This window comes from Dermacentor variabilis, chromosome 1 (genome assembly GCF_050947875.1).
Source record: "Dermacentor variabilis isolate Ectoservices chromosome 1, ASM5094787v1, whole genome shotgun sequence".
Lineage (NCBI taxonomy): Eukaryota > Metazoa > Arthropoda > Arachnida > Ixodida > Ixodidae > Dermacentor > Dermacentor variabilis.
This window is the reverse complement of record NC_134568.1, coordinates 5,543,287-5,566,977: the sequence shown is the minus strand read 5'-3', so window position 1 is coordinate 5,566,977 and position 23,691 is coordinate 5,543,287. Positions and strand designations below refer to the sequence as shown.

The window sequence follows — 23,691 nt, the reverse complement described above, 5'->3', positions numbered from 1 at the left end:
TTTGAGTTATAATAAATTCTTTCTTTCCTGATTTCATTTCGTTTTTCCTCTTAAGTAGTTACCCATAGCAGATATCTTTTCCATTGCCGCCACCTATGCGATTGTTGCAGCCTCTCGGACTTTGCGTGTGACGTTCTTTTTTGCCATACAGCCTACCGGTCGCATAATTGCTGGTAAGCTTCCTAGCTCTATTCCTCCCCTGTGAGTCAATGTTTTTTTTTCTGTACAAATACTTGAAAGTTCTCCCAGCACATTTACTTTTCTTCATATTCGTCAGTCGTTCTTCAAAATCGATTTTACTCTGAGCTGCCCTCACTTCAAAACTTGTCCAGCTCATATCACCCTAAGCAGCTTCATTTGCGGTCTTCCCGTGAGCAACCAATACGAGTCGCCTCACTGACCCGTGGTTGCCATCGTGTCCTGATTGTACCACCGATTTCAAGCAAACAACCGCATTTCAAAATGTGAGCCCTGGAACTGTTACACCTTTCCACACAGCCAGGAGCACCACGTACCTGTTCTATCCCCATAGCGCTCTGTGCTTCATTATGGCCGCATTTCTCTTCCCTTTTGCTCTTATTGTTTTTTCCTGTTTTTAAATATATCTATTGCATTTGTTTATCCATACACGAATTTATTTGTATTCTTTTACCCGAAGTATTTCTTGGCCCTGTATTAACACTGTCTGTTCACTGTTTTCATTGAATAACATAAAACTTGATTCCTTAACGCTAAATTTTAATCCTAAATTGTCGCCTTCTAGCTGTCCACAGATATTAGCCTGACATTGCATATCACTTTGCTTGTTAGCAAGCAACACAAATCTGGAAGCTGCTGCTCTACTCGTGTGCTCGCCTATTTGTATGAGAGATTAAACTTGATATCACTATCTTCTAGCGCCCTCTCCATCCTCACCATTTACGTCATAAACAGCAGCGGGGATAGAGAAAATCCTTGTTTCAGCCACTTAGTGATACCAACTTTCAACTCGCTCCTCATCCCTTCCCATTCAACGCAAACGGTATTTTCTAGGTAAATCTTCGAAAGCTGTATACAGTCGCTGACTAAGCCTACCCCTTGCAGAATATCCCACAAAATGTTGCGCTCTGCGTTGTCATAGGCTCCGGTAATGTCTGAAAACGCCACGCACAACGGTCTTCTTTCTTCTCTGGTTATTTCATTGAACTGAATAAGTTATCATCGAGACGCCTGCCGATCCTGAAGCCATTTTGAAGTTCTCCCAATATGCCATTATGTTCTGCCCATGCTTGGAATTTTATATTTAATCGCCTGCATTGCTAACCTTTATATTACCGATGTGATGGTCAACGGCCTTTATGAGTGAAGTTTGCGTTTTCCCCCTTCCCTTTGTAAACTAAATGTATTATACTTTGTGGCCAGCTGTCTGGTATATTCGTCTACCTTTTTAAGGTTCTTTCTACTGCTTTCAACAAAGCTTCCTTACGTATTAGTCCTAGTTCATTAATTAGTCTAACGAGGACCTCGTCTAACTCTGTGGCTGCATGCTTAGTAATGTTATCTTCGGCTTCCTTCCAGTTTAAATTTCTCAGCACCAGCTCCTTATCCATTTGGTTCTCTTTCACGCACCTTTTTTTTTTCGAAGCCCACCTCGTCATCGCACTGAAATGATTCGGCAGTAATATCTCGGATGTAATTTAATGCCGCATTTCTTTCCAGTTTGTTTCCATATTGCCTAGAATATGTTGTATCGTTCCTGACTTCCTGCCTAATAAGTTAATATACGGCATGCATGGAGGCAGGCAAACAATGCCTCGCTATAAAAGAAAGCAGGTACTTGCGTCTACGATACCAGGCTGGTGACTGCGTGACCTACCTGGTCAAGATGAATACATCTGCTCACAAGCGTTTGTCTTTAAAACCAAGCGGAAACTTAGAGATACCATGTTCTACGCCTTGCAGCACACAACTCAAGCGTTCTATAGGCTAGAACCTAGACGTCGTACATGTCGAAATTTCTTGAACATGCTCTCAAGCAACTGCGAGCAAGTCTTGCACTGAGGGCCACCAAGAAGCAAAGCCTTTTCCCAAATAGTCTTTCTTCTATTTCTTTTCGCTACCGCGCGCATGTATGTGAGTGAGATCTAGACGACGATAAAAAAAAAAGGGGAACCTCAGCACGCGCCTGGAAGCTGCTTCTGCTGCGTGCTAAGTGGGGATAACTTCCAGCAATGAATGGAAACAACTTGATTTTGAATCCGGCAAAGTTTAACGACCCGGGCTCAGGTCTCCCATGAGGGGACTTCGAGGCCTTGCATTGTCGCCGCCTCTCGGGCCTGCTGGACAGACCACTCTTGCGTCTTGAGGTTGGAGCTGCGCTGAGCGGCGGTCCACTTCGATGCAAGAGCCTCCGGTGCTACTGCCATTGTATCTGATATAACACGACACTGCCACAACATGCGTATGAGCGTCGCTCTAGTTGCCTGACATAACTCGCAAAGAGCGCTCTGGTATTGCGCGAGTAAAATGTGCCGTAATCACACCGGACTGGGGAAGGCTTGTGTTTGCAGTTGTCACTAGACGACGGCCTGGCGACGTTTCACTTTGGGGTGAGGTGGGGGCAATATCCGCCTGGCTAGCTGGTAGTGCTTGGTGATGTTATTGTATCTGACCAAGCGTTCTCGCGTGTTTAGAACCAGGAGTTCCGAACTCGAAGAGGCGGGTCTCCGATTCGTTGAGGCGGGTCAGTTCTCGCGCAGAGTGGTGTACTACCTCGTTCAAGTTAGGGGGGCCCTCGTAGGTGGGAGTGGCGACGTGCGCTGGGAACCAGATTATCGCGGTGCTATCGAAGTGTTGTCTACCAGCTTTCCTTAGGATCGGGAGAGCTTCGGAGGAAATGCGCCCTCGCGCGTAGTTACAAACTGCGGATTGTGAGTCACTAAGAATTACCTCGCAGAGGGGGTCGGTAAGCGCAAGCACAATCGCTACTTCTTCCGCTGTTTCCGGGTATTACGTTGTGACACTACACGCGTGCGTAAGCCGGGAGTTAATGTCTACGACTGCCGCCGTGAAGCGGTGTTCTCGTGTGTATCCTGCCGCGTCTACGAAGCGCGTGAGCGTATTCCCACCAAAGGAGCGCGGCAGTGCCTTGGCACGGGCCTGGCATTGGTCCACATTATATTCGGGGTGCATGTTTCGAGGGATAGGGGCGACGATCAGCGTGTCGCTGAGGTCGGGTGGAATGTCCTGTTTCTGACCGTGTTGGACATGGAAATTTAAGCCGAGTTTCTGCAGGGTGTACCGGCCCGTGGCTGTCAGGGACATGCGTTCGAGTTGCGAGGCTCTTTGCGCATCCACTATTTCCTCAAGCGTGCTGTATACTCCCAGCTGTAGCTGACGAGCAGGGCTTGTGGACTCCGGTAGGCCAAGGGCGATCTTGTAAGTCTTGCGTATAACGGTGTTGATTTTCTCCCTTTCGGTGACATTCCAGTTGTGGCACGCAGGCAACCACATAAGTAAGAAGTCATTTCCCCGAAAGTCCGAGGCGCCCTGCTCACTCGTCAAAGTGAGATGACGCGAGAGCGCGCGTATGCCAGGCGCCGGGCCTACAGCTTCACGTGCTCGTCAGCACTGGGGCTTCCGGCGAGGACTCCTGCAGCTTCGTCTCGCCCAGAAAGGTGGACCACTGGTGCCGGACATCGTCTGCTCTGGCCAGCGAAATCATGGCCAGCTGGGAGGAGCTCCTACGCGCGGTGCACGCCGACTGGAGCGGCAGACGCCGCACAGAGCGCCACGACCAGCAGGACGGCGTGCGAGAGGCTGGATGAACGTCGTGCCTAGCTCCTTCCGGAAGCCAAACCTGCGCAAGCACAGCGGTGACGACGTCATCGAGAGGGAACGCTTCGTGGGTGCGCGCAGCCGGAGGACCGTGCCGGGGTTTAGCCACATGAGTTCCTCGTAGCCGCGCTCTCGTTCATCCCGCTGGTGAGCCAGACGTCTGCGTCCGTGGCTGCCGCAAGAGAGTCGGCGTTACCCTACACTGTAAACAGGTTTGACCCTTTTAGGGAGTTTTGGCCTCGTTGCATAACTCAAGCCCTTAAGGGAGGACAATATCCTCCATTTGAACGGAGTTTTTTTTCACACCCTTGTGTTTGGTGGTTTTATGGGGAATTATGGGAGTTTTTTAATTCTCCTTTGAACACCGACCCCTGAGCGGTTGCAGGAGTCTTTATAGGGAACGTTGGGAGTTTTTTATTCCTCTTTTGAACACCAGCACTATGGAAGTTTTTATGAGGAGCTTTGGGAGCTTTTACAAGTTGACATGGGTATTTTATTTTGCTGCTTATGGGAATTTATAGGAGAAGCGATGGGAGTCCTTACGTACATTTTCGGAAACGTTTGGCTTCTTAAGGGAGTGTTGAAGGAGACCTTTGGGAAATTATTTTGCCTCCTTGTAGGTGTGCTTAGGTGTAAACAAGGGAGCAACTGTTCCCATATTTTGGGAGCTTTGCTTAAGGGAGCAATTATGGTTAATTTTGAGAGTTTAATTTTTGCTTTTTATGGGAATATATAAGAGAATGTTTGGGAGTTAATTTTTACAGCTTTAGGGAGCTGTTTTAAGGGAGTTTTAAACAGATGTTTTGGGAGTGCATTTTAGCTCTTTATTATAGCTTTTACAGGTAGGTCTGGGAGTTTATTATGCGCCTTTTGGTAGTTTTACGAGGTTGAAGGGAGTTTTTTTGTGTGTGTTTAGTAGATTGTGTCTAACGAGGTGCAGAAATTATGACAAAGCAATAAAATGTCTGGAAATTTATTACAGTTCTAGAATCAAATGTGCCAACATGATAGTACAATCAATGACTATTAGCATAATGAAAGTGAAATAATTCAATAAATTGGATACAAACAAGCAAACCAGTTTGACAGGAAACTCAAGCATATTGCAAGCTTCAGTACAGTTCAAAACCCACAAGTGAAGCCAAGACTGAAATTGAGTGGCTCAAAACATCATGAGCTATTGGGCAGTCCTTGCATGTATTAGAACAGGCCACATTTGTTTTTGCATGTAAACGAGCATGCTACAAAAAATGAAGCAAAGGAGGCCAGACAGCACCTATGACCTAGAACATAATGAAAGTACCTTTGAATACCTATGCTATTTCTAATAGACATCTACGTACAACTTATTCTCTCATGTAACATGCAGCTGTAAAGAAAAAGAAGCAGAGGTGGTACCACCCACTCTGAATTAATTTCCTAGCACTGTGCAGTACCTGAAATTCAAGCTTGCCAGCTAGAGAACATGACAAGTTCACAGCAAAATGGGCATAATGTGATAACAGTAGTCAAACAGGTGATATCTCAGGCTGAAGTAAATTCAACAAGGAGACTAGTCGTCGTCAGGGAAAGAAAATCCAAGCAGACAATTTCAGCTCACACTTACATGCATACACAGATGTCACTACGTAGGTTCTTGTTGTGATGCCCCATGACCTAAGTCAGCATCAAAGAGGTTCATTAAAGAGTGGCACATATGCAGTGGCACACACCCAGTGTACATACACAAGTTTGTTTCAAAAAACTTCATTAAGAGCTGCATCTACCCAGTGGCCTCAAGTGCTTATAACCAATGGCCACAGTGACACATACACATGGTAGCCCCAGGGGGCACATACTGAATTTCCACAACTATAAGGAGCTTTTTCAAAATTTCTTGCCTTAGAAGATGCCTCGCATTAAATAACCGACATTGACACAATCAACAAGATTACTCATAGAAATCGGTGTCAGCAACCTGCCAAACTCTCCTTCTACACACCTTGCTATCCCAACTAAATCCCCATGTTGAGCATTTAAACTTGCCTCACCCTCCCTATGCACTCAGTCATTTTACTGGATATCCATGAAGTGGAGAAAAGTGAACTATGTAAATACTGCCAAGGAAAACAGTTGTTACCCTAACGAAGAAGTCCGCTTCTCAAAAAAATTTCTCCACCTGATATAACACTTGTTCGATCTCTGCTGATCACCTTCAGCTGAATATTGCATATCACACAAAGCAGCAATTCAACTATAATATTTAGTTTTATAATGAAACAAAAATTTATAATACAGGAATCCTTAACAGGAACCTGTAAGTAATAACAATAATACAGGAACCCTTAACAGTATTCATAAGTGTGAAATTTTTACACAGGCAAAGAGGCCAACATTTAGCCACCAGGGCACACACAAGGCATCATTACAAACATTTTCTCTGCAAAAAGCCCTAACACCCCGACGGCAGGTGGTGTCTTGCGTGGAGCCATGCACGCATTTCAAAAAATAGGCATTTTGTATTTTCTTCCGCAAGATCAAGGCAGGCAGGCTGTGATGCTGTGCAAGCAGTGGTGGCCTTCAAAATGGAAGGAATCCACACAAAAAGCCATGGTACTGTTGAGATGGCAGTGCATGATAGGGAGCATCCTGAAAAACCAAATGTAAATAGATTATGTACTATTGTATTGCAAACTGACACCACATGAGTATCTAAACATAGCACTACGAATTATTCAACAGTGCTGTGCCAGTCAATGCTACCACGCCAAGTGTATCTTGGCCACCTCAGATTTTAGGAAAAATTACAGCCCATCGTACATTAGGACAGAAAGCCGAGCTAGTTGCTAAGGATTCATATGCAAAAAAGGTGAGTTGCGCAGACAGGCACAAGAGTAGAGAAGTGGACAACACGAACGCATTGTACAGTTGCAGACTGGATGAAGTCGAGAGTATGACAAAAGCCCGTCTGGTCGGGATTATGCATACTAAAAGGAAGAGGTCCAGACACCGATCAAAATGGCTTTAAATAGTTATTTACCTTTTGGCTCCCCCACGGGAGCCTTGTGAACAAGACCCCCAAGGGAAGCCAAAATGCAAATAATTATTTTAAACCATTTTGGCCAATGTTCGGACCTCTTCCTTTTAAGTTGCAGAACGCACACACAGAATACCTCGTGAAAATTTCACATCGTGTGAGCATCGTTATCTTGTAGACTAAGGCTGAAACATCACGGCACTGAGAAAGCTACAAACAAGTGTTTCTATGAATGACCACAAGGCTTTCCAGAATGTTTCATTAATTGCGATAGACCATTAATGTTTTGTATCTGCAAAGAGTATCTTCTTATGCCGACTTGATTATAGACCTTCGAGCAGTTTCTGAAAAGTATTTTCATCCAGCTAGAGTGGTTTATAGGTACGAATAACCAATTTAGGAACCTCTATTTTGTAATGAAGAAAGAGCGTATCATTAAAAAGAAACTATAGCTGCATGATTAAAAGTTTATGAAATTTTGAATCGACTCTATATCTGCAGAAGCTCTTTAATTAGGTATTAGGATGCCTAGCAGCACTGACAATGAAAGGAAATCATGACAACATATTAAAAAACTAATAAAATGAATGTGTTCTTGATAATATAATGCGTTGTTTTATTATACACAGATTATACAAAACACCAGCAGTAATGCGCATATCTTCAGAGTGCACACACAGTTCACCAATGTAATAATAAATACAGGTCAACATCATAAAGCAACACAGGTACTGGGGTTTCTCTTTCACAATGGCCTAAAAAACCAATCACATGAGCATTCAGCCATATTATAAACAGCACCTGCTTGCATGAATTCAAGGAACTTTCAGATGTGCAGAATTGTTTAGGAGCTTTTAAGCAATGGGCATGACACTACTATTATGGTTAATTTGTTGCCTGTAAAAGTGGTAAATCAAGTGAACTGCTAGTTGTCCTTCTGGTGAAGGATATTGCAGAAAATGTGAGGACAAAAACATTATAGGAGCAATTTGGAACCTATGAATGTTAATAAAGAAGACAATATGCAATGTTACCATGCTGACAGACAGTCAGATAAAAGATGATACAAAGTTAAATATGGATTACAGAGATGCAAGCATTCTGCTTCTTTATTGCTGCAAAACTCGGCAGTTACAGAAGTGCTTCATCCCCTAAAAATAGTTTTAGCAATACGTTCACTATGGAGTTCTATTGAGGATGCATCAGATTTGCATGCTTCAAGTGGTTTGGGCTGCTCAGAGACAGACATCTGGCTTGTAAACGCAAGAGCATGACGAAATACTGCAAGTGCTCCAGAAAAATGCTTACATGGTAAGGGAAATGACAAAAACAAGAACGTGGATGAAAAGACCAAACTGCCCCAAAGTCAAATTTTAGCAATGTAAGGTTTTATGAAACATAATTACGGTTCTAAGACAAAACAAAATACCAACATGATATGCAGAGAATGGGTGCTGGAAATGAAATGACCTCACTAAACAATGACTACATATATAAAACGACACATTCACAGGAAATTTCACAATACACGACATATAAACTATGTGATTCATGATGCACCCATGTCATACATCATATTGTTCAAGTAACCTACTTCTTTATTCAAGACCCCTGTAGAAGGTTTGTTAATGCAGTTATTGGTTTCTTGGATGGAAAAGGCCTAGTATGCAAATCTGCACTTCCCTGCCTTATATTTGCAAAGCGCATCTGTACAGTCAAATTTTGGCACAGTTTGGCATCTTTTGCAATGTTTTGCGAGATATCCACATGCTGTTACCACCTACATCTGTGCACAATGCTCCTGCAGCCTGCCATTACCACAAATCCTGGTCTATCCTACGTAACACTTGCTGCTGAAGGCATTAAAGGCACTCAAAGGTGCCCCAAAGACAGGCTGAGCATTCTGTGCAGGTTAGCAAGGTCTGAAAAACTTGCAGGGCATTGTAAAAGATGCCAATGCATGGCAAAATACAACAGCACAAAATACTCAGAATATGTAAGGCTAAAAGTGCACACTGATATATAAGGGCCTTCCCAGACAAACCGATAAATACAATAGCACACCTTCTATTGAAATCTCGAATAGAAAAATTGATTACTTGAAAAAGATGCATGGTACATGCAAAATAGAATGAGTGATGTATCTTATATGTTACGTATCGTCAAATTTTGCTGAAAATGTGAGCCTTTTATGCATGCATATAATTGCACTCATGTACTAAAACAAGTTCATGTACAGTGCTCATCCTGTGCATTTCATGTGCTTCATCTAATAGTATAGTAACTGTTTCCTAATGCCAATAACGGACTCTCTCAGCTTTCAGCATTAGTATGCAAGATTATTTATACTTAGAAGTATGATAGCATGAAAAACAAGGAGAAAGACCTATCAACCGGACCAGCACCAACTACAAGCTGATAAGCCAACAAACACTGACACCAAGGACAACATAGGGGAAATTACTTGAGCTTAATAAATGAAATAACGAAGCGATAAATCAATCGAAATGAAAGTGGATGAAAAAACAACTTGCCGCAGGTGGGGAACGACCCCATAAGTTGCGGCAAGTTGTTTTTTGATCCACTTTCATTTCCATTAATTTATCCTTTCGTTGTTTCATTCATTAAGCTCAAGTAATTTCCCCTATGTTGTCCTTGGTGTCAGTGTTTGTTGGCTTCTTATGATATGACTAATAACAGCCCCACAGTTAACCCCCTTTCTCCTCATTTATTACGTAACGAGGGTCTCAAATCCGGCAACATTGATGCCATCAGGTAGCATGTGTGGGTTTTGACCGGTTGCCTTCACCCAAAAAAGATCACGTTCTCGTAACACTTGCGGCAGAAAGGGTGTTTCACGTCCACCGCCAAGGTCTGTGAGTGGTGGCGCTGGATAACACTCCCAGGGTTCTACAAGGAAACATAAATACCCAAAGAAGTGGATGGGAAACGGTGCCACGGTAGCTCTATTGGTAGAGAATCGCACGCGAAATGCGAGGGTTGTGGGATCGTTCCCCACCTGCGGCAAGTTGCTCTTTTCATCCACTTTCATTTCTATTAATTTATTGTTTCGTTATTTCATTTAACCTGAAGTAAGTTCCCCTATGTTGTTCTTGGTGCAAGTGTTTGTTGGCTTCTTATATGTTATTGCAGGTGCGGCATGATAAGTAAACCGCAGAGTAGTAAGCAAAAAAGGCGTTTTTTTCTAAACAGGTCGCTAGGGGCCCACATATTCCTCCCAATCATTAGTATTAAGTTGAAGCTCCAAACATGAGTTGTTAGCTTTCCAGCTTCAATTCTTTACTTCAGATGAACAAATACATGACATATTTTGACATGATATAAATTCTTGCACTGGACAGGCAACCTTTGTCACTGCAGCCACCTAACTTTGCACGGTCATTTGTAAAACCCAGGGAAACCAACTTCTGCACAATTTCTGCTCTCTGCACCCTCAGATATCATTTTGCTCAGAAACTGACATCACTCACACCAAACTGATGAAAACATTGCCGCTTGTACATGGCAATGAGTAGGTAAAATGAAATCACTGGACCAGTCAGACTCATCACTATCCCAAAAAGAGTGAATGTGGTTATGATTGCACTCCCTCCAAGAATAAAATCGGGCGGTACTTGGTGCGAGCACTTTCGACGTGTTTCTTTGTGCCCATTTCTTCGTGCTATATGTCTACTAGTATGTCTGACTTAGTAGCTTAAGCAGAAGCTCTGCTATAATATATGTTGTCCACTGTAATTTTATTAACCTAAACTATGTTGGTAATACAATGTGAGCTACATAACAGGGACATAAAAGTTTGTTGTATCTTTTATATATTTTATCTTTGTCACATATAGCACACTTCTACTGGTTCAGGTGGGTTACTAGAAGCGAAGGAAATAGCTTAGCTGAAAAGATGCGTTCTTTGCTCCAAAACAGCAATACTATAACTGATGAATGCCCGTGTAACTTGGCTTTGACTGTTCTGAAGACCAAAGCAATGAATATTTCACAGTGCCAGCAGCAGCATTTACACCATGTCTTGATTTCCCTTCAAGTGCATCTCTTTCGATCACCTGAGGGATGTTTTTAGCACACGAAGTGTATCCTTGTTGGCTTTTTACTTTTAGCAGTTAGCAGAATGCACATGGAGAACTGGCAAGTGACCAGCCATAACATACCCGCTGTGGGGGCATAGTGGCTATGGTGCGGCGCTACTAAGCCCAAGGGCTTGAATCCCAGCCACAGCGCCGCTACATTTTAATGGGGGTGAAATGCAAAAATACCTGTGTACCATGCATTGGGTACATGTTAAGGAACCCCAGATGGTCAAAAGCTTCTGCAAGATGATGACATCATTTTGAAAAGTTGGCTGCCAGTACAGAAACATACTGCCCTGTGGTATCATCTATCATGCATTAAAAAGAAGTGTGTAGTGGAGCCGAACCTATGGACGGCGAAGCAGAACTTTGTGGTTTTACTTCTGATGGACCCAGCGCAGCCTGGGTCCATCAGAAGCCTGGGTACCTCAGTTGTACAGGCACAAATTTCAATGACAAGCCTTGCTCATCCTCAGTAGGGAAATGGTTAAGTGCATTTCGGTTCCTAGTTTCAAGTTCTGCAACTAAAATATACAATTATGTTCACTTTCCTTTTTTGGGGCGGGGGCAAAAACTGAGCACAATTAACTAATCACTTATCTATCATGCAAGCGATGTTTGCCTTTCTCAGTAGTCTATCTAAAGACAGAAAACTAGGCTCAGGTGTTTTTATCTCTAAAAGAAAAGACAAGCTTTTATACGGCAACCTATCAGCTTGAAGCCCACAGTAGTAGTTCAGCTTCTATGCCATCTAGCTGTTGAGCACAAGTCAAATAAAAATTAATACAAAAGTATTAGTGTTCCATGCTTTTAATGCATGGTAAAGGGACACTAAAGGAAAATAATGAGTTAAGTTAGATTGAAGGTTGGCCTTTCTTAATAGCAAATTCATCATTTGTAGCAAGAACCAGAGCTTTTCTAAGCAAGAAAATTAGAGAACTGGAAAATCAAAGAGCACCAACTAATAAATTGAACCAAATTCTGTAGTTTTATGTGCCAAAACCACAATATGATTATGAGGCATGAAGTACGAGGGAATCTGGATTAATTTTGACTGCCTTAGTTACTCTACTGTGCATACAATGCACAGCACACATGCATTTAACACCTATCAAAATGCAACTGCCACACCTACAATTTGATCATCCACTCTCAGGCTTGGCAGCGCAACATCAAACAGCCCAACTCGGAGCCCATGCTTGTCAGCAACCTTCTGCAGTGAGTGCGTCGCTTGGTGCTCATGAGGCAGTACTTCCAGCTGCTTCAGCTGCTTCTAAGTGTGTGCACTGCTGGCTTTTGCTGTTTTGCAGCCCTTAAAGCCCAACTACAACAAAAGTTAAGGCTGCGTAAAAAAATGATTCAGCCAGTGTAAATACAAAACAGCCTTCTAGCATTCTTGATAGCGAGACTGAAATGAATGCTATAATTACCAGTAACTGGCAGTGAGGCATGACTCAGATTGCAGGGCTCCTTAGTGCGGCCTACGAGATAAGGGACCACCTGCAGCTGCCTGCAGTGTGATAAAAAACCTGGAGGTCATGTGGACTCTCGTCATAGCCACTAACCACCAGGTTCATGCGTCATCTGCTAATACACTATTAAAAGAATACAAAAAAAAATTAGACAGTTACCAGCACCGCAGCTTTACCAAGATCACTACAGTAGTATTTACTACTCATTTATTACCAATTTAGCCAAAGTGAAATTTCATTGCATTTGGAATTCAAGCTTCTGCTGTAGGGGTATTGAGATGTGATGATCACAATGCTCCTGTGCTTTGTGACATTACATCACTACATATTTGACAAGGCCATGGTTCTAAGTGTTTTTGATACATCAATATCTTAATTCTTTTACAACCTAACTCTAATGTGACACATGAGAATACAGCAGATTACATTTGAAATCTTTTTAACGGGCATGGAAAAGGACTAACCTTTACACCTGAGACACGCATGGCGAAAGCATTGTTAGCAAGGCTCCCACGTGTTTTTAAATAATTTTTCACCTTGGTCAGTGTCAGTTCTGTTTTTTCCCTTAACTCTTCCTAACCGGACAAGACTTCGTCAGACTCAACTTCATTAACCCATTGACAATGCGCTGCATATCTTAGGTAAACATTTGATGGTCCCCCTAAAGCATGTTTCCCAAAGTTACCAACAAAGAGCAAAGAATGGTTAGCTACTGCATGAACCAGCCTACACCCATGTTAAACCCACTATTGCCCCAATGGGCCTTGAATAGGCTCTAAAAATGTGTATTCACACAATGCGCAATAGCTTTTGTGCTCAGGTTGGCAGGTTCATAGCAGCTGGCCCCCCTCACTCTCATCATCGGAATCTCAGAATCCCTACTGCGAAAACTTCAGGAGTTGAAAGCAGCAAAAGACAAAAGCGCGCAGTTTGAAGCAGCCAGAGGCACTGCCTCATGAGCACAGCAGTTGCACTGACTGAAGAAGTTTGATGACAAATGTGGGGCCCATTTGTGCCGCTGGTTCCGAAGAAGCCATCTAAGCTTTATTCCCATGCTTGAGTGTAAAAATACAGCTGCTTTTGACAAAAGGCATGCAACACCGTTCATGAATTGTGCCACTTGAATGGTTTAACAAATAACCTCTTATTTCTGGTAAGCTCTACACAAGCCTAATTGGACGCTGCACTGATGAAAGGGCAAGAGAACATTTGCAGAATATAAAAACAAAGGAAGACCAATGTAGGTGAGCATTGTAACACATGCACTTGTCATCCTTAACGTAAAATATATTCTTGGGAGGAGTAGAAACACGAATGCACAACTGATATCATAAGTTCTTCTAATATCATAGAGTGGGAGTGACTGTGTAATTATTCATTTTCTTATTTTTTTCTATTTCTCACAAGTATGTGTATGAATGTTTTTTGCTTTTGGTTTACACAGATTGCTACACCTCAATTTGTTTGACCCTGCTCCCTTCTTTGCAAGCTTTCCTCCCTCCCCCTCTTTTATGAACTTCCAGAGAGATTATATGAATAGTTCCTGCTTTCTTAGAAAACATGGCACACATGCGATGGATGTGGAACATCCTTTCTGCTGCAGGCGTCACAAGTACGTGATCTTTTTTGGTGAAGGCAACTGGTCAGTAAAGCCCCACATGCCAACTGAAGGTATCAATGTTGCCGGATTCGAGACCCTTGTTATGTAATGAACGAGAAGAAAGCAGGTTAACCGAGGGGCCCGATTTTTATTAATCATATCATAAGACGCCAACAAACAAAGATACCAAGGACAACACAGGGGAAATTGTACTTACTAATTCAAATAAAGAAATTATAAATTAATGGAATTGAAAGTGGATGAAGAAACAACTTCCTGCAATTCGGGAACGATTCCACATCTTGATATTACGCGTGTGATGCTCTACCGATTGAGCTACCATGGCACCATCTTCCCATCCATTTTCTGGGGTGTTTATGTTACTACTAGAACTAAGCCTGGGATTGTTAGCCAGTGCCACCACTCACAAACCTTGGCGGGGGATGTAGAGCATTCTTTCTGCCGCAGGCATCAAGAGTATGTGATCTTTTTGGGTGAAGGCAACTGGTCAATAAACCCACACATGCTACCTGAAGGCACCAATGTTGCCAGATTCGAGACCCTCATTATGTAATGAACAAGGGGGTTAACGAAGGGGCCTGATTTTTTTTACTGCTGGTGTAGTACACACTCTCCTGCGTTTAGGGTGATGCCAGCTTCTTGCAGGTGCTGAAGTACTTTGTGCAGTCATGCATCATGTTCTGCCTTCATGCGGCCAAACAATATTATGTAGTCTTGCAGACATGCTTGGCCGTCCAGGCCTTCTAGCGGTCTTAGCATTTCCCTGTAGAAATATTCAGTTGCTGTGGAAATTCCGAAGGGCAATCGGAGGAACTTAAATGGCCAATTGGCATCAGGAAAGTGTACCTCTAGGACAGAGGTAACCAGTAACCAATAACCGGCCCTTGGATCAAGTTTGCTAAACCAGGCAGCTCTGGTGGGCACTAAGACTCATTCACACAGAATGTTCTATTTCAACCTTCCAAAGTCACTGCAGATTTGCAGCTCGCCTCCTTTATTTTTTGCAACTACCATAGGTGCACGCCACTCTGTGGTCTCTTCGACCTTTATGATGACACCCAGGCTCTCCATTCTCTCCAACTCACATTGGACACTCGGCAACACGGGCAGAGGTACTCGCCTCGAGTACATAATAGCACACTGCTTGGCATCAAGGAGTAGCGATATTTTGTAAGCGGTCTTGAGAAGGCCCAGGTCTGTAGCCAGGTAGAGGTAGCGGCATAAAATGTTGGCTGAGTCACTGACCTTGCCTGCTGACTCTGCTACTTCTAGGAGACTTGGAGGACATTGAAGGACTTGATTGTGGGAGGTCAAAAAGTGCGTCATGCAGCTAGTCTATTACATAAAGTTCTTCTTGACACAACCAGCCATTTCAGCACAGGGTCACAGTGAAGAGTCTAACCGTTGCTATTTTGGTCCTGCCGGGTGCGAGCAGCTGTTCATTTGCTTGCTTCAGGTTGCCCATGACTTGTTCGTCGCAGAGACTTGTTGGCATGGCAGTTACATTTGCACCAGTGTCTACCTTGAACTTCATTGGCAAGTCATTGACCATCACATTGATTTTCCATGGCCCAGGATCCTGTTGGTCAGTTGGATCCTGTTGGTCCAAGTAAACCTCTTCCAAAACAGCTTGGTATGTGCTTTTTGTTCTGCTTTTTGCAAGCAGAAAAGCATACGGCAGCAGTGTTCCTTTTTACTGCAGGCACTGCATGTTTTGCCATTCACTGGGCACATAGTGTGTGATGGTTAACCATAGGTGTTCTGTTGAACCATACCACTTGCATGTCTGTGCAGTGTGGTCACGCTGTTTTTTTTTTGATAATTATTTGACTTTCCTTTGCTCTTTGAGAAGCTGCACATGGTGTTGACAGCTTCAAGTTACTGTAGCTGTGGCCGTAGGTCCTTTTGCTGCTGTTTGTCACCATGTTGTGATCAGCATTGACAGCGGCTTCCAGAGTAAGCTCGGCGTTAAGTTGCAGCTACTCACTTACCTGCGTGTCTGTGGGACCGACCACGAGTCTATCACAGATCAGTTCCTCTTTCAGGGCACTGTACTCAGAGGCTTCAGCTAGTCTGAAGACTTCAGTGATGAACATATCGGCTGTTTCGTGCGCGTCTTGCTTCCGGCTGTTGAACTTTGCACACTCGTATAACACGTTCATCCGTGGCAGGAAATTTTTTATGAACACTTGCATTACTGTGTTGTAGTCGAGTTTCTCAGCATAACAGAGCCTGAACAAGGCTAGGACGTCTTCGGCTTCACGACCCATGGCATAAATGAGCGTGTTCACCTGCGTCTCGTTGTATTGCTTCTTTAGTCTGGTGATGGCTCTATAGCACTCCCATCTCGTGAACCACTGTTTCCACTCCTCGGGTCGCCAAAAATCAAGTTTTTCCGGCAGTTTGACGACGAACGAGTTGAGCGGAGCTGCGTGCTGGGCTGGTGGAAACTGTAGGCGAAGCCATGGGTAGCAAAGTTTCGTATTCACCGCACTGCGTTACTTGCGTGGTGCATTTCTCACAGCGTTGTCGAGTATCCCACCGCTGCCTCCATGTCGTGGCCGGATGACGAGCATACATGATTAACAAAACATAGGTGTTAACTGGGGACTGTTTACTAGGTTGCATATGCAAAACACGTACGGCTACATGCCGGCTCGGCTTACACAGTCTGGTCCACTCTCCCCGAGGAATTGTTCTGCATCTTACATGACCGCGTACGAAGCGCCATCTCGTTGCAGTAGCTCAAACGACACAGTGTACCAGTGTAACTCAATGAGCAGCAACTTCAAAAGAAGTATACTTCGGAAGGCTGCTCAAGTTTAAACAACTCTCAGTTAACAATGTCAAGACAATTTGCCCTCTCATTAACATGCACATTTACGCCACTAGACCGTAACCTCTTTGCTACATTATAGCACAGTTTCGGTCCGAATTAAAACACTGATATAACACAGCAGAAAAGTTATGAATAAGAGCCATAAATACGCAGAATATTAGAAAGGCGTGCACTCTCATTCTTGCTAACTGATCATTTGTTGAAATTCCGGCAGTCTTTTGAATTATAATTTTTAAACGTGCTGCCCATTGAGTTACGATAATGCATTGCGGTGAAATTTGATAGATGGCTGCAGAGCCAATTCAACATTTCAGTTTCAACCACAGCTAGTTACCCCTATGCTTTTCTTGGCTTCAGTGCCTTTATTCTTTATTCAGAGATACCCCACATTGCCCGGGGGCGTGCAAGCAGGGTGGTTACAACTTCGAAAAAAACATCTTCATTCGCACAGCACACCTGGTCACAAGATAATCGATTCCACTCTGTTGCAGTTTGGGCAAAAAATGATAGCATAAAGGTTCGTTCTAGTTCGGTACTCTCGAATTTTAAAGTCATGATCTGTTCTTTAGATACATGGTGCAGTGGTTTAAAATAAGTGTCTATTAATTCAGGTTTTGTTATTATATATGCTAAATAGCAATTTTAGTCACAGTTTTCATCGGCAAGACGAGAGCGCTTCCCATCCGAGCTCACTTTTCATTGCAGTGCAGCTCTCCTCTTGCTTGTATCGCCCATAAACGAACTTTCCCGCTCTTTTTTGTATTCTCTTGATTTGGTCGATCAAGGTTTTCTGACGAGGGTCCCAAACACCACACGCATACTCCAAGATCGGACGAATGAAATATAAGCAGTATTCTTTAGGGCAAAAAATAAAGATTTCAAATTTCGCTGAATAAAATTTAGCGCTCTAGCAGCATTTGCAACTACATTACTCACATGTGCATTCCAAGAACAATCACTTGAAAAGATCACACCCAAATATTTATACATATATTGCTGGTCAATAATATCAGTGTTCAAAAACTAACGCGTTTATATAATTTTCTTTTTTTTTCGTGAAAAACAGATGCACTCATTTTTTTTGTATTTAGTTGGATTTTCCACTTCTCAGACACCACGAGACAATGCTAGTAAGATCAACCTGCATATCAATGGAGTCCTGTTCATTTTTCTATTTTCCTATACACTACGCAGTCATCGGCAAACAAGCGTAAACGCGAAGATATCCTGGCAGGAATATCGTTAATATAAACCAAGAACAATAGCGGCCCTAAAAAAGACCCTTGAGGAACTCCTGATGTGACCTCGACCCAAGGAGAAGTAGCACCGTTCAGTATTACGCATTGCCGATGCTGCGACAAGTAATTGGCAATCCAGCTACACACTTCTTAACATTTGCCTCATTAAGTTTTTGAAGGAGCAATGAGTGACAAACCATGTCAATCGCCTTTCGAAAATCTAAGACGACACAATCTGTTTGCCCGTTCTCATCCACCTGAGCCACTGAGTCATGATAGAATTCAATTAGCTGTATTGTACAGGACAGTCCCTTGCGAAAACCATGTTGATTATCAATTAATAATCTATGTTGTAATAAATGTTTCATTATTTCTTTGTATAAAATATGCTCTAATATTTTACAGGAAATGGATGTTAAAGAGATAGGCCTATAATTGTTTACATATTTTTTTGGACCACCCTTATGAACCGTAACTACATGTGCCATTTTCCAATCATCCGGCAGCACTCCAGTAGAAAGAGATTTAGTGTAGATTAGGTAGAGGTAGGATGCGATTGGCCAGGCACAGCACTTCAATATGCGGGGAGAAATACCGTCTGGGCCGGGGGAATTAGTTTCATCTATACTTTGTAACAATGATTCGATACCACCAACACTGAATTCGACAGGTTTCATTAATGGCTCAGCTCTCACATGAAATTTTCCAAAGGTTCTTTTGGGCAAGCAATGCAGAATGAAAAAATCATTATAGCAAGCTGCCTTAGCTGTATCATCGGATAGGACCTTATTATGGTGAACAAGTTCATTTACTCCCGTTGAGTCAGATCCGCATTCTTTTACGTATTTCCAAAAAAGCTTTGGATTTGTTTTCATATTATCATTAAGTCGATTGAATACTGACCCTTTCCAATGTGAACTTTAGTTTTATATTCATGAATTACTTCGACCTGCTTCTTAAACTGATAACTGCTTTGGGTTCTTTTGAATGCGTTATATACTCTTCTTTTCCTTATTAACCTCAGAATACTAGGCTTCACCCATGGTTTCTTAGTTTTTCAGCCCAACTGAATGGACACTCGTTATATACTTTTCCGTCAGTTCTGTAAATTTTGTTTTAAAAAGAGACTACATTTGTACAACATCAGAATTCTCACAAAGATAATCAAAAACAGACAAATGAGCAAATAATTCCTGTGAAATGGCAGAATAATCACCTTTATCAAAGAAAAGCCTGCTGGCTTTATATGGTCATGATTAAAAAAATGAAACCCGTTTTCCTTCTCATTCATTCTTGCGAGGGTCTGAAACCTCATAGCCTTGATGCCTTAAGGTAGCATGCATGGGTTTATTAGCCACATGCCTGCTCGCTTCAGTTCAGGCGTTACACGACACTATCATGCAAAAAAGGATGTTCCACATCTGCCCACCACGGCTCTAAATGGCGCTGGCTAACACTCCCAGGGCCACGTATACCACACATAAATACCCAAGTTAGCACAATTGGCAGCACATCGCGTGTGTACTGCAAAGGTTCTGGGTTCAGTCACCACCAGAGACAAGGTCTTTCCGTCTGCTTTCATTACTTTTTTTCAATATATTCTACATTTCAATTTAAACCACAGCTAATTACACCAATGCTTTTCTTGGTTTAATTGCCTGCGACCTTTATATCACCAGCAAAAATAAGGTAACAAGAAAATGAAAAGAAATAAGTGGAGGACAGGGTCATCAGTGTTCAAAGAACCAACTTCCTTTTTGTATCTTTAACCAACACGTGCGCCCAATAGGCAATTCCTCTGCCTGCACATCAAATGACAGTGCAAGAGATGCAGCTGGAACACACAGTCAAATATATGTACAGCATACCAATGCATCTCCTGCGAAGGTAGTGAAGAGCACAGGTGCCTTAGAGCTGCGTGCCACGGTTCCTCTTGCCAACCCATGGAAAGGAGCATAAGTGATGCTGTAGAGCTTGCCGCTTCAAGCAGCGTTCAGGTAGCCATTCATTATTCTGCACGTAGTATCCAATGTATTGTAGATATCAAGGCAGCTTCAGTCCTGCAGCAAATAAAGTGATCAGTTCTAACCAAAATGTTGAGATGCAGGCACTTTGGCAGACGGATGCTAACATGTTGAAGTTTCTGGGATGCCAGTCATAATTTCGTTAAACATTATATGGGCCACTCATACAGGGATGGAAGCAGTCAAAGAAGTTTTGGAGCAGCTCTGAGAGCAGCAAATTTGACACACTGGAGCATGAATAGCCCGTTTTGGAGCAGTAAATACATGTTTACATGAGTAGCTTGGTAAAGGTCAGTGAGTGAAATACAGGCATATGAAGAAAAGGTGCCCCTTAGTTTACTTTACAGAGCACTATTTGGTTATGGCAGATCAGTTCTGCGGAAGCCTGCAAGGCAAGTAAAATTCATGACAGGAAAAATTTTCACGCACCCTACTTTAGCATGAAGCTACGAAGGAAACCTGTACAGGTTTCTCGGAATCCACCATTAAATTACATACTGGATGTGACAACTAATTGTGGCCAAGAAAAAAATAAATGAGCGCTTTCCGTGAACATCGCCCACTCTATTTTGATAGGCTTACGTTAGTGCTACTGAAGCTTTTTTTTTTTCATTGTAAACAAGCAGTTAATATGTAATTGTAATGAATGTTTATTTCCTTACTTATCCAACACAGTGTCAATGCAAAGGTTGTGGAATACCCCGAGAAATGACCGATAACAGTGTTACAATGACCTAGGTCATGTGTGGTCTTTTTTTTTTCCGACAAAAAAAATACAAAACATGCAAATTTTTCTTTAAAAATTCACGTGACAATGCGCCCCGCATCAGTAATATAAGCGGTCTCAGATGGAAACATTGTCATCAGCGTACTGCATATATTACGAATGTGCAAACCTGGGGCACAGTCTTGTAAAGGTTCGCAAAGTGAACGGTTACCAAGATCGCGCTACTTCGCATTGGGTAGGGACTGTACTTGCACGCCAAAAACTGCTGATATGTCGAGAAAAAACTGCAGCTGCTCATTCCCAGTGCCCCTATTTGGCAAAGTTTGTGTAAAGATTGATGCAATATTTGGTGCGCTGAAGCGCTGGCATGGTCAGGACGGTTTATTTTCACCTTTTAGTCATTTCACGGGCTTTTTCTCATTAAAGAAAGTTTTCACAAATCCTAGGCTGTTTTAAATGCTGTTACGGGGCATTTATAACCATCATACAAAACTTTTTCGCTTCTCATCGATTAGGTAAATTTAAAAATTCAGCTAATGTAACATGTTCGTGCACAATGAATGAGAAATATTTGCAGTGGCTGCCATGAACAACACTCATCAAGGTACAGTGAACACCATTCGAGTAGAGCCCTCTGGTAATTTTTAATTCTTGGCAACCTGCAGTTGAGATAGCAGAGTATCGCAGAATAAATGTGAAGTGACGTACTGGTCATTAAATGTTTGCCAGTATTTTACACAAGTTTTGACACACTGGTTGAAAAAAAGACATGGACGGGCATGTTGATTGCACTTGAGTTGTGGTACACAAGTTTCCCGTGTCGTGCAAGGCATCTACATTAGACAGACGGGATGGGGTAGCAATGATTGCTTGGGCAAGCATAGTTACAACCTTCATAAAAGTTAACGAAGTAGGTCCCTTGCCATGCATTGCAAGACTTGTGGATGCAAACTAGTTTTTCTAAAGAATGTGTCATCATAGGATGCAGCCGCACTCAACTGATGCGCGAGATTATTGAGGCTAATGCCATTGCCAAATACGTTAGGATGTGCGTGAGTACACCCTCCTATCTTTATCCGACAAGGAACTTTACTTTCTAAGTTGGTTGGCACATTTTCAGTGAACTGCAGCCGTATGCTTCTTGTAAGGTTGTTGTTTCAATTGTTTTTCTCATGTGTGCTATGAGTGGCGCATATAATGTGCAGTAGGGTCATGGAATAAAACCAGTTGGAAGTTAGCGCTCATCCTCCTGTCACCTGTACATTTTCTTTCATGCTCAAACTGAGTTATGCTAAAGCAAGACAAGAATCCATTCAGTCAGTTTGTGCCTTCGAACCGGTTCAGTGTCCACAGTGCACGATGATGCTATTATAAAGGGACATTGAAAATATAGTTTATTTTCTTTGAATGAATAAAGTTTAGTATTAACTTTCACACTGCATTTTGCAAGTTTTAATTACCCTAGTATAAATTTGTGTTCTAGAATGTGAAGAATGTAAAACAAGCATTCCCAAACTTAGACATTTCCAATGACATCTAATCACTACAACTTAGAGGAAAGGCGCTACGATCTCAAACAGTCGCAGCTTCTATCCGCGGTTGTTGTATATAAATGCATTACGCACCGAGAGAATATGATCAAATCTTAAAGCTAAAACTACGGTAAAGGCTTGTACCAACACGCTTAAACAAAGGAGAACATTTCAAAACACATAGTGCAGAGGTAAAAAAAAATAGATCATGGAGTTCTGCTTGCCAAAACTAGAATCTGATTATGAGGCGCGCCATAGTGGGGGGACTCCGAAATAATTTGGCTACCTCGGGTTCTTTAACGTGCACCTAAATCAAAGTGCACGGGTGTTTCCGCATTCCGCCCCCCTCAAAATGCGGCCGTCGTGGCCGGGATTCGATCTTACGACCTCGCGCTTAGCAGCCCAGCACCACAGCCACTAAAGCAACCACGGTGGGTATAGTAAAGAGCTGTGAAAATTTTTCCTACACCAGAAATAAGTTTTTGGCCAGGGGCTCAATAACCGGGGGAATCGCGCCCTGCCTGGCGCTGCTCACAGTGCCCCCTCAGCAAACCGGGACATTTGCACGCGAGAACGAGAGCACCAAGTCCGGCCATGGCTGGTAAACCATATGACGATACATTAACAAAATATACAGTAACTAAAACAAAAGGACGAGTAAAAACGAGACGTGTCGTTTTTATTTAACTGACATATTATCTTCGCGTCTTTCCCCCCCTGTACGATATAGAGGTTACACATTTCTGCTTATTCCATATCAGTAGTATCGTCTTACATCATGCATGCGCACTGAGCACATCAATACGTTCTGGATATCGCAGAAGCCGTTGTTCACGACGTGAGACTCACGATAGCGAAGTCAAATGGCATCCTTTTAGAAATAAAGAAAAAAATTGTTTGCCTACGACAAACTTTGCAAACAAGAAATAAAATATAAGCTTACCAAAATGCTTCGTCCCAGGTTGGTGGTGGAGTTCGTTGACGTTCACCATTGCGCATTACGCTGTGTTGTTAATCACGCCGCCCTCGCTTGCAGGCGTGAGAAGAGCATCAAAGTATTATTTTCTGTCAAATACTGCTGCCTCGTAAGTACAAACAGAAAATTTTGAGCTGTCTAGCTTACCCCGGCATAACGGCACACAGCAGCTTCCCGCGCTCAAATCTCGCTGTGGATTCGAATTCGCGCCGCGTGCATTTCGATGAGTTGTTGTGGCGCCACCTAGAAGAGTTTAAATATGGACGGAACGAAATAAAGTTCTAACATATGTCCGTCTAGATTTCTTTATATTTATTTATTTCCGTCTAG

General features: G+C 42.7%; 1 long non-coding RNA gene across 1 annotated transcript; it reads right to left on the bottom strand.

The window, feature by feature from the left end:
* Nucleotides 1-4,773: 4,773 nt before the first annotated feature.
* On the bottom strand, nt 4,774-23,408 carry LOC142569892 (uncharacterized). The gene is made up of 3 exons (XR_012825652.1): nt 23,329-23,408; nt 19,971-20,162; nt 4,774-6,444 (listed from the first exon to the last, which is right to left on the bottom strand). It is a non-coding gene; the product is annotated as an uncharacterized LOC142569892 (long non-coding RNA).
* Nucleotides 23,409-23,691: the final 283 nt, after the last annotated feature.